Source organism: Ambystoma mexicanum, chromosome 1p (assembly GCF_040938575.1).
Source record: "Ambystoma mexicanum isolate Mex_15411 chromosome 1p, UKY_AmexF1_1, whole genome shotgun sequence".
Taxonomy (NCBI): Eukaryota; Metazoa; Chordata; class Amphibia; order Caudata; family Ambystomatidae; genus Ambystoma; species Ambystoma mexicanum.
The window spans coordinates 1279143747-1279155750 of NC_090921.1; the positions used below are offsets into that span (position 1 = coordinate 1279143747).

A 12004-nucleotide genomic window follows, 5' to 3' on the forward strand; every position below is an offset into this window, starting at 1 on the left:
TAGCACATGTTTTGGCCTCCTAATGGCTCAAAACTCGAATTGAGAGAGAGCCAGTCACATGGCGCTAACTGGCCTGAACCCCACCTGGCTTGCTCAGCTCTGCTTAAACTCGGTGGTGCAGATGTGTTCAGTCTCCAACCTTCTTCTTCTCTTTAGGAAATTCTTCCTGTAGACTCTCCACTTTAATCCTAGAACTGCCATATTTTATTTTGTAGGTTTCCAGACCACAAACTGCCTTCCAGTGAATCAATACTTTTGCCCGCTTCAGATTGAAGTTTGGTACCAACATTTATTTCTTGTTGTTGTGCCTATTTTATCTGACTCCGTTTTGTTGCGCAATGGAAAATATACATTTGTCAAGGTTTTTACTAAAATAAGAACATCCCTATGGTTCTATGTTCTCTCTGGTCTCTATGCCTTCACGGCTTGCTTTAGGTTAAAATTGTCTTTGTACGAGAATTGTTAATTCTTGATGATAATAGGCGCTAGTAGCTCTTTCTTTCCCCATTTCCTAATGGGTTGTTCTACCCCTCCACATTCCTTACATGCAAGGTCTTTGCCTTTAAATGTCTCTGTATTTTGCATATACTGCAACCTTCAGCAGGATTTTATTCTCAGCGTCCTGGTACTTAACCTGCAATACAATTCCCAGTATGGAAAAGTACTTATTATCAATGCGCTTGTAGCTCGTTCACGCGATCGTTTACAGTATGCAGTATTTCGTTTTCTCAATATGGTTGCAATATTCAGTGTCTTTGTGACTCACTTATCATTGTTTCTCATTCGCAGGTTCTATTCCAAAATGCCACCTTTTATCTTTGTGCTCTTTTCTTAAATGAGTTTCTCAGTAGTTTCACAACTGTGCATTAAATCAAGTGCTATCCAAGCTTACAAAAATGTACTCATGATGTTTTTTTTGTTTCAAAACTTTCTCTAACAGTGTAACAATTGCGGGTTTCACCTGTCATCCAGCTTTACAACACGTTCTCCTTCCTTCATAACGCATGTTGTCCTCCTCTCCAATAGTGCAGAGCCAGGGCGCGGGGTGGGGGGCACTCCTCAACCTCTCACTGACGCCCTATTATCCACCCACCTGGCACCAAAAGTAGCCTACACTACTGCTCTCCAACAAGGGTTATTGTTATTAACATTACATTTCAAACTTGTAGTGGTTTCCTTGTACTGCTTTTCTCCAGATCTTCTTCAAGTGTCGCAACCGTGCATTAAACAAAATTGCATTCAGTGATTGAAGTGAGTGGGAACAGTCAGGAGCGGTGTTCCACTACTTTTATTTGGTTCTGTTTACCATTCCTCTACTTTTTACGACCATATCCACCATTCTATACAGAGTATTTGCCCATTCATGTTCCCTATGCAAGTGTAGATAGCTTTAACAGGAACCTTGGTTACCAGTCACTTAGACTATTGCAATGCCCCAGCTGCAACACCTTGTTACATGTTGCACTCTGCTTCCACCTATCATCCCCCCGGCCCAGACCACAGTTACACTTCTTTTTTCGGTACATTTCTATCACTGTTGCCATTCAAAAGTGCTCGTTTTCCTCCTCTTTTGTTAGATGATCCTCAGAATCTTTCCTCCCCAGGTGTGTGAAGTGCCTCTAGTTTCTTCCATTCTCCTTCCTCCCGCCTGAGCTCAGTTGGCTCCATGTACAGAGTGTGGTTAGCTGTCTTGCCTCCTCCGAATCTGTGCTTTCGTGCTCCCAGCCCACAACCTCACTGCTCCTCAGAGGATCTGTGTTTGATATCCCAGCAACTGTTGATATAATGTGCAGCAATGGATGTGCCACAATTGCCTCTGCCTTAACGGAAAAGCCTCCAATCCAAGTCTGCAAGGTGCTCAGTCTTGTTGAATTATTCAACAGCGACTTAGCTGAATTATATAGTTAATGCCGTTGCTGAAATCCCATTACATTTACTCTGTCATCTTTGTGTAATCATATACTTCATGTCAATTATAAAATAGGAGTGACCCTTGCATTAGTTATATAATATCTTGGCTATTGGCAGCCCTGCATACAAGGATGCTGACAGACATCCTCTGAATGCTCCAAGAGAACAAATCCACGTGGCTTCTAATCCTCGACCCAAGAGCATTTGACCACATCACACTTTCACTGAAGGCCCTTCATTAGTTACTGATGAGGAAACATCTTCATTTAAAATACTTTACAAGCCCCTGCATGGTGAACTGTTTACAGAGCTTGCCTCACCTGAACATCATCTGGGTTCTGCAGCCTGTTTCGTTTGGCACTTACCTTGTGTACCTTTCGAACTTTTAGGCTTGGCCCTCCACCCACGTTTTTTGTCACCTATGTTTATTATGTCGGGAGGCATACTTTACCTGAGTCATCTTCCAAACAAAGCTTTATCACACACACACACAATATAGTGTAAGGTACCCCCTACAGATGTGATATGAAACTCCAGCTGCTCTGTGATCTTTTTCTGAAGAATCATATGGAACATTGTTCCAAAACCAGATTCTATAGATGAAAGTCTACGTATGACTTCTTCTACGCCTTTTCATCCTTCATTCTATCTCAATTTCTAAAAGCACTCTGAATGGCTGTAAAGCGACAAAAACTGTAAATAATTCAAATAAATATTTCATAGTAATGATTATTATGCACCTATTGTCTAGAAGTCTTCCCCACGATTCTGTATTGAAAATAGAGAGGCCATGGAAGGCAAATAAAACGTTTCATAGACCCTTTCGACTTTCATCAATATTCTACTTTAAAATACTTGATCATTCACAGGGAGTGCATTGACCTTTCTCTGTATTTCTCATCTATCACACAATCATATGGAGGATGTGATTGTAACTTATCAGCTTCTTAATTACTTAATTAATTTGTTAAATCTGCATAGGCTTGTTGAATGAGCCTTTCAGTTTCTCATCTTCTCCATCTGAGATTTCAAGACACACAGGTGTTTCCCATGTTGAAGACAGTTACCCATACATTCTTTGGAATAAAATTGTACTTCTCCACCACCTCTTATGTCTCATGGCTTCCCTAATAGTAGATCAGATGGGCAGTGTTCAGTTACATCCAGTTGAATGTATTCCTGTTGACCTCCATATTAACTTGCAAACGTTAATAGGATTGATTACTGAGACCCATCACATGATAGCACTAACACTAATCTCTCATTAAATATTCTGAGATAGATTCTTCCTTTAACATTACATATTTTAATTATACTTCAAAAAACATAAGAATATGATTAGCGCTATTATTTACAGTTTTACAAGATGGAACTGTTGTCACTTCTTGGCTCAGCAATTGCCCTTCTTTGCTGCTTAGCATAGTCATTTCCCAATGTTCGTTTGGGAAATTATTTAAAAAAAGGCACTTCTCTGTAGTATATTGACATAATTCATCAGGGCACAATTTTAATTTCATGCATGAGTTGAAGATCTTCTAATACTGCCTGCTTATCTGATACCTCACACATAAATCCCACAGTGTTTCCTACTTTAGCACAAAAAGCAGATTCTACCGGTTTCATAGGCATTGATCTATTTGAAATGCTAGCTCAATCACCTTATCCATTGGATCAGGAAATATAAAGGCAGCGACTTTAATGGCTTTAAATGTCTTGTAACAATGCTTTAAGTATATAGTGAAACCTGTATGTTCAGCCTCCTCCTCCGATTATACTTCAGCTATCAATCATTTAAACTGGGCTTTGTAGGCTTGCATACATCTTTCTCTTTGCCTGGTGGTCAACAGTTCTCCTCCCTTAGTTTGTACAGTGAACTTCTAAGAAAGCAAATCCTGAATAAAACTTCTTTTCATAATGTTAATATTTTCTAGGAAGGTGCTACCAGTTTATAAAATTGGTATGTGCCGTCTACAGACATCTCCACTAAAATTAGCATTCACAAAATTAAGCTTCATTGTAACTCAAGTAAACATGGTCATGTGCAGGGGTGAAGCCACACACGTCCGGTACAGAAAATAAACCCTACTTCCGTCTTTCCATGGCCCTACGGGCAGGGGCTTATAGTTCTCTTAACCCCAAGACCACAGACACCAACATATCAGTCCTGCCACATCTCCGAGGCTACTACCCTTTTGCATGAGACCATAACCAAACCCATGGGTGTTTTGGCCTTGTTGAACCTAGTCAGTGAGGTGCAACCTGAGTGCCTAGGCCCATCAAGCGTGTTGCCTATGTTTCAGCCGATCCCTCTTATTTGGGGAGACTGACTGAGAATGCCAAAAAGTGTTCAATTGAAAATAATCAGCCAACACTTCTGAACAACCTTGGTGTAGCATTACTTTTCATTGCTTTTTTCCCATCCGTGCCATTACATCAGGAGAGCAACCATATTCAATCAAAAGATTCTTGTTTTTGTATAATGTGGACATTATTAATCAGCTGAGGCTGGCTAGACTGGCTAGATCAGGGACTTTTTCCCTATGATTGTTCCCCTTCAGTAAATACAAAGGCAAGTTATAAAATGGTTGACTAGAATTCTGTCATGGGGAATTCCAAGTGATTGAAACATTCTGCCTCTGCCTCAAGTAAATCACTTATTTGTGGTACACAGAGAGTATCCTTAGGTGGCAGGGCTATACCCATAATGGGCTCCATAGAGTGCCTTGGGCTCGATTGTCTGGTGTGTGGCCTTGCAATTCCGGTTGGCTGCTTCTGTTTGGCAGATGTATGATTTGATTTTAGTTGATCGCCTTATTTAATGTCACCTTCTAGCAAAATAGCTTTGTAATTCAAAGCTCGTCATAGGATTTCCCAATGGTGACGAAGCATTGGCCTAGGCATTTACAACAATCACTTTTTGATTTTCTCAATGTTTAGTGCACTGCCTGATATCAAGCACCCTCCATTTTAAAAACATCTTTATACTCCTACGTCATGTCTAGTCTCTTCCATTCTTTATGGGTGTCCCCAAAAGGGGGCAGGACCAGAACCTTTCATAAATATGTGCTTAGACTTTAATTTACAAGCGCAAAAGGGCACTGGCATGACCATGCTCTGCTAACCCGTCTCTCTCGCACTCAACTTCAGCTCTCTTTTCCACGTGGACGGGATCGGACATGCACTGCACTAATGCACCATTTAATTTAGCATGTATTCCCCATTTCTTTTGTAAACTTCTCTTTATCTGGCCTTCAATGCCCCAATCCCCCATTGTATCTACGTAGCAAGTGGTTTCAGTCAGCGCATTTACTGTGAATGATCCTTCCCTTGGTCAGATCCCTGATGTGCTCTGTTTGGAGTGTTTTGGGGCTGACCAGTGGTGGGACTTCAGTGCTATGTGTGATGACCCAGCATTAAGGTAACTGAAAAATACGCTCTCCAGGTGGAGCAACTTTTTTTCCAGATCCCTCTGGAGCAATTGAAGGCTTTTATCTGCCAGATGGCCAAATTGGATAAAGTAAGTCATTTGTTTTCCAGACGACCCCAGCATGGAGGTTCTTTTCCAAGGAGACGCAATGTCCATTGAATTCTCGTACCGGTGCCCATCCCAAGACCTCTAGAGCTACTGGTACTTGCTCTAAGGACTCTGCTGAATACCAGATTTGGCACTAAGGGGCCTTGTGGCTCTACCACCAGACATTCATCCGAAGGGCCTTTGGCTCTCTTACTGGGTCTTGACGCAAGTGGGCACCTGCACACGAGATGACCACCAGGGCCAGGCCTGAAGGTGTAAAGGCCCCGAGAGCCAACTCTGAGGTATACAAGAGAACTGTGCACTGGCTTTTGGGCCCAATTAGGCCTCCTCTTCAAGGGTCTGGCGCTGTGTGTCAGAGTCCCTGTGCCTCCCTTCATCTATGGTCAGTGTGGGCACATAGAGAACCAAAGAGAAGTTATGAGTAGGTCTAGTGGGGGAGGAAATACTTCTCATTGTGGCATCCAATGGAATCGTAGGCGCTACATCCCCAAGGACTTAGTTCCTCCACATGAGGTGGAGACATATATTTTTGATTTGTTTGAGGGTCTGGAACTCACCTTCGGCCTACAGGAGGTGGAAGAAGAGTTGGGGGTTGCAGCCCATATGAGCCATCTACCGATGGCTGGCACTGATGAGATTATTCAGTTGACTCCTGCGGAGAGGCCCATTTAAAAGAAAATTAAAGTCGCCATCCTCAGGAAGCTCTACAAGATCCCTGAGCAGTACCTCTGAAGCTTTAGCAAGCTCACAAAAAAAGGTAAAACCTTTGAGGCGTAAACATAATGGTGGCTAAGGCCGACAAATAACAACAAGGAGGGCGGCATCTATTCCTGACATGGCTGAAACAGAGAAGAGAAAATAGAAGAGGACCCAAAAAGTGGGGCCCTCCCGTCCCCTGCACACTGTTTACTGATGCCACATAGGGCCTTCAAATATATGGATATAGATATATAACAGCAGTTTGTTAGTTGAGCATATAACAATTTATTTGGCAAAGAGGAAAACAAAATTTGCCAAAAGGCACATTCTGTTGTACAAAGTAATTCGTGACGTTTAACATATTAAAACAAATTGCGAAGAAGCAATAAATGATGGAGAGGTGATGCTGTCCAATTGTGGAGTGGCCGACGCGTTTCGAGGGTAACCTCTTCTTCATAAGGGCCCAATTGAACTGTTGACAACATTTCAAGGAGACAAAAAGTAAAATCTTTTATTTTATTTCCATAACAGTCAAGGACTGACTGACAAGCTGTACATAACTCGGGATGCTAGCGAGATGGTGAAGAGCAGAATACTGGAGATCTAGTATGGTGAAAAGAGTGAACTAACAGATCAAAGAGAAACACTCTATACTAATAGCTAAACACATAACAAAGGAGATGTATTGTGTGAGATCCACCTACATGGTGGGATCTAGAAAATGGCGTGATGAAGAGTCAGACAGATCGAGATAAGCCAAAAGCGGTAGTGGGTTCTAAATAGCAAGGACCACCCTTGAATAGTGAAAAAGCTGAGTCAATATGGGGAGCGTGTTTAAGAAAAAACCATACCCCTCCTGTGGACGGAGAAAGAATAACTCCAAAAGAGCGCTACTGAATAAAATAAATAATACTTAAAATAAACCGGAATTGGTTTTAAAGAATGCACTCACTCGAGTTGCGGGACGAGTAGCCAAGGCAACAGGGGCATCCGTGTGGTCAACAAGTATTCGAAACAATTATACGATGCAGGGCATCTGCAAAGAGACACGTACTGCTGGCACCTAAGTGGGGACATATACATTTCTGTTATACTGGAGAAAAATAAACCTGGGGTCTCCCAACCGGGCAAAGGGACCCAAGTAGCGGTAGCTTACCTGTACAGTGCGGGGAACACTGTTAGTGGAAACTGAAACCGGCAGGCAGTGGCTCCGCGCGGTCGTAACCTAGGTAACGAGCTGTGCTGGGGACACGCCGTCAGACGTAGAAAGGAAACTAAATAATAAACATAGAAAAGGGCATAGAAGCCGGTGAGTGAGGAATATGGAGGCCATCATGCAATGGCGCATAGTGCAAGCGTACTCATAGGGACTGACCAGAGATCAGGATAAATAAGAAAAGTAGAGTTAATATGTTCCATAATGAAACATAAGAATTCTGGTGTTCACCATCGCAACGCATTTTATAATTTTGGTTCTAATGGAACAGAAATTTGTGAATAGTACAATAATCGTTACAGTCATGATAGATAACACAAATGGTACATGCAGTTTACTCTTAATAGTCCAAAACAAATCATGTAGAGTCATGAGGCTACTCATTATATAGTGAGACAAGTATAATTCAATGGCAAGGGGATAAAAGATTGCGATGTAGCCTATTACTCATACAAGGTTCGAACGAATGGAGAGATGGTTCAATTGGTCATTCGTGAACAGGTGCAAACATTTAAGTGAATATAGGCAAGTCAAACATAGGAAAATACAGTTCCCTTGAAGAAAACATCAAAGTCACAACACTTGTAATGACAAAGAAAAAAAATTTTTTTTAAGGTCCGGGATACTGACACTTGTGTATAGTAGTTGGCGATGTAACATGTGAGTTTCACAATTCACTATAGAAAGCAACTCAAAGAGAATTCATCATTCAGACCCTTAGGTTGCAAAGTGTCAAGTGTGTGGATCCAGTACTTCTCTCGCTGTAACAACAGGGATTGGTAATTGCCACCTCTGTGTGGACGTTTGACAATTTCTATGACTTGAAATTTAATTTGTGCAATCGTATGTTGGAATTCGATGAAGTGCCTTGCCACTGGGGATCTGAGATTCTTACATCTGATGGTGGATTTGTGTTCTGACCATCTTTCTTTGACGGGTCTTGTGGTTTGTCCTATGTATAATTTACCACAGGGACATTTCAATGAGTAGATGACACCTGCGGAGAGGCAGGTGGAAAAGTCTCTGATTTTGAATTTCTTCCCAGTTTGTGGGTGAGATATCGTTTCACCTTTTATAACATTGTTACAGTTCGTACAGTTCAAGCAGGGAAAGGTACCCTTCTTTATGGTACTCAGTACAAGTTGTTTGTCTTTAGGAGGTCTTTCCGCTCTCACTAGTTTATCTTTGAGATTATGTCCACGTTTAAAGGCCATCATTGGTGCTTTGGGAAATAATTTCAGGAGAGAGGGATCATTGTGTAGTATGGTCCAATTTTTACGCAGAGTTTTGCTGATTTGGAAACTCTGTCGTGAGTACTTTGAAATGTAGAGTAGCGGTGTGGACTTATCCTTGACTTTAGGGATGCGTAGTTGTTCCTTCGTGAAGGTCTCTGATCTGTTGCGGGCTTCTCCTGTGATAGTATCTGGATACCCCCTAGATCCAAATCGTTCAACTAGAAATGAACATTCTGAGTCAAGGCCTGCTGGGTCTGAGATAATTCTCTTCAATCTTAACATTTGACTGAATGGTAGGCTTTTGAGCATGGGTTTAGGATGGAAACTGCTGAAATGTAAAAGATTATTCACGTCTGTTGGTTTATGGTACACCGTGGTGTCGATGTGACCCTCTTTGATCTGTAAGCTCACATCCAAAAAATGTAATGAAGGGTCCCCTACTTCCATTGTGAATTTGATTGTGTTGTTCACTGAATTCAGATGTTCCAAAAAAAGATCCAATTCATCTCGTGTACCACACCAGATACCGAAGATATCATCTATATAACGTTTCCAGGTCAAGATTTTAAATGACCAAAATGGGTGATCCAACACGTTTTCTTTTTCAAATTTATACATGTAGGTGTTAGCATAAACCGGAGCCCTGGCCGACCCCATTGAAGTACCTGATGATTGTACATAGTATTGGCCCTGAAATCTAAAGTAACTGTTGTGAAGAATTATTTCCAGTAATTCCACAATAAATTCTTTGTTCCCTCTTATATGTTCATGATTCAACAGGAGCCAGAGTACAGCATCAACCCCTTCGATGTGGGGAATAGAGGTGTAAAGGCTGCATACATCCATACTAAAGAGAATGCAGCTAGTGTCCAGGGCTATGATTTCTTGTAGACAGTTGAGGAAGTCTGTAGTGTCCTTCAGGTAGGTTGGTATTTCCTGGATTAGAGGTTGAAGTAAACGATCCACATAGATGGCCAATGGGTCAAATATGCTATCAGTTCCCGCAACTATTGGTCTGAGTGGCGGATTAATGTTGTCTTTATGAACCTTTGGTAAGCCATAGAACACAGGCGTGATTGGATATTTGTTTATAAGGAACTGACTTGTTTTTGAATCAATCCAGTTGTTTTCCAAAGCATTGTCAATAGCTTTCTGGATGATGGCTTTGATTCTAAGTAGTGGATCATTATCAAGTTTTGTGTAAGTAACGGTGTCGTTAAGTAGTTCCAGACATCTCCGTGTGTAGTAGGATGAATCCATGATCACGATTGCCCCACCCTTATCCGCAGGTTTGATAGTTAAATCTTCATCTTTAGCCAGCTGTTCAACATGTTCAAGTTGGCTATTCTTAATATTAACTGGTTTAGTGCTATGGTAATTAATTCTTTTGAGGTCATTAATGACACTCTTCTCGAAGAGATCCAAGATCGAATTTTGAATCTGAGGGTCGAAAGTACTCTTGGGGCGCATCTGTAGGATGTCATCCTCTAGGGCCTGTGATTCTGTATCCAAATCGGATTCGAAAAACATCTTCAATCTTAATTTCCTCAACAATCTGTGAAGACAGATTTTTTCTTCAAATAGTGATGTGTTGCAAGTAGGAACAAAGGAAAGACCACGGTTTAAGATATCAAGTTGGCCACTCGTCAGGTTTTTGCTTGATAGGTTGATGACTAGATTTTCACTTATTTGTATCTTCCTTTTTGTGTTTTTCTTGCCTCGTCGTGTTTTTCTTTTTCTTTTTGTCTGTCTCTCAGGCCTAAAAAAACACCTGTGGTACTAGCAACTGTCCCAGATTGAGATGGTGTAAGGTGGGGAATTGTGGTCCCAGGTGTTGGTACTTGCTGTGGAATTTGTTCTTGTGACTGGTCTTTCGGTATTGGTTCTCCCACACTGCTACTACTACTATCACTCCCTGAGTTGGAGTTGTTAAGATTATTAGCTCGACTTCTGCTGGCGTTTCTGTGATGGTAAAACTCCTGCCAGGTATACACGATATCGTTCAAATAATCGAACGTATCGCGTTTAAACTTACGAAGTTTCCTTTGTTCTATGTCTGCTTTGTAATTGCTCAATTTGGAATTGATATCTTCGGCTGAAACAGAGAACACCCATCCTCAACAGCAATCTTCTCCTTCTTATATTTCAGGAGACTTAGCAAGCAGACCTAAATTACTTTCCCATGCAATTCACTCCCAGTCCAGCAAGATGAGTCTCCCTATGAGGGTGGTCACCATTGCAGGTACCATGGTACCATGGTGCACTTCAAGCCCCTCTATCTCCTGATCTCTTAGGTACGGGCATACCAAACAAGACAGGTATCATGGGGGCCAGTCGCAGCTACTTGGACCCTGTCTTCAGCTCCTTAGCCTACATTGCAACAGACCTCAACAGCCTTTGAAAAATGCTTTTTCAGAGATGTTCCTGGGACGGATGAGATCTGCTCAGATGGGCAACATTCTTTAGGATCGATTCACAATGTGGTGCCCAAACTCCACAGTTTCCACCCACACTGGTGCTGCTTCAAGCACCTGTCCCAATGGTTCCCACCCAGGTGCCTCCCACTATATTTTAACTTTATACCTGTGTTAGTTCTTTATTTGTTTGGAAATGAATACCAGGGATTCTGAACCATGCGCCCAGTTGCACATATGTTCAAACGTGATGATTGTGCTAGTTCTCTGTATTGGCAATGTTCTAAGCGTTTAGTTCAGGTGACATATTTGGCAAATTCAGCTCTTGTAAGGGACAGCCATCTGCGGCACCTGAACGTGTAGACACGGACAGCACTAATTGCACGACCCAGCCTTTTGCGCTTGTCCCTGCGGCTTCATAGAGTACCCAACCACGTTTGGTAAGAAGTACTTGTTATTCCCAATGACCTGGATGCTCTCTTTTATCGAGAAGGTTTTAGACACAGAGATGGGGGACAGAAGATCTGCAATTGCCTCAGCCCAGTAATGCACTAGGCCTGTCACTACTAGAATTACTATTTCCCTCAGCATACTTTGCCATGCCTGGTCCCAATTACTCAACATCCATATGCATCTGAAAGCTACAAGGCCCATAAAGTAGGTGAAAAGTAGAAAACTCAGCATTGCTTATATTGTTAGGCTTGGAAAAGGTACTACCAGGTTTGCGGGACAGAGCTGAGTTCACTTCCGATTTAGAGGTTCCTGAAGTACCTAATGCCTGTAATGGGGGCCGTAGTTATTCGATAGGCACAGGAAGGTAATCAGGAACAGGGTGTCCTCTTCCAACTGCAAGAATACTTGTACATACCTCAACATATACTGATGCTCCACTCTGCACCATACAACATTAGAACACAGCTACACCCCACAATTAATTCGGCCTGGCTGCACACATGATTACACACCACCTTGCATACCTGAACGACCTTGAGAG

The 12004-nt window shown here is 42.0% G+C and overlaps 1 protein-coding gene and 1 long non-coding RNA gene across 5 annotated transcripts in view; one reads left to right on the plus strand and one right to left on the minus strand.

Annotated features, from left to right (window-relative positions):
- LOC138452892 (voltage-gated potassium channel KCNC1-like) overlaps positions 1-12004 on the plus strand; it is a 1227882-nt gene that overhangs the window by 974116 nt on the left and 241762 nt on the right. The gene's annotated exons all lie outside the window — the stretch shown is intronic.
- LOC138452890 (uncharacterized) lies at positions 6417-7421 on the minus strand. The gene is made up of 3 exons (XR_011260323.1): positions 7302-7421; positions 7098-7208; positions 6417-6617 (listed from the first exon to the last, which is right to left on the minus strand). It is a non-coding gene; the product is annotated as an uncharacterized lncRNA (long non-coding RNA).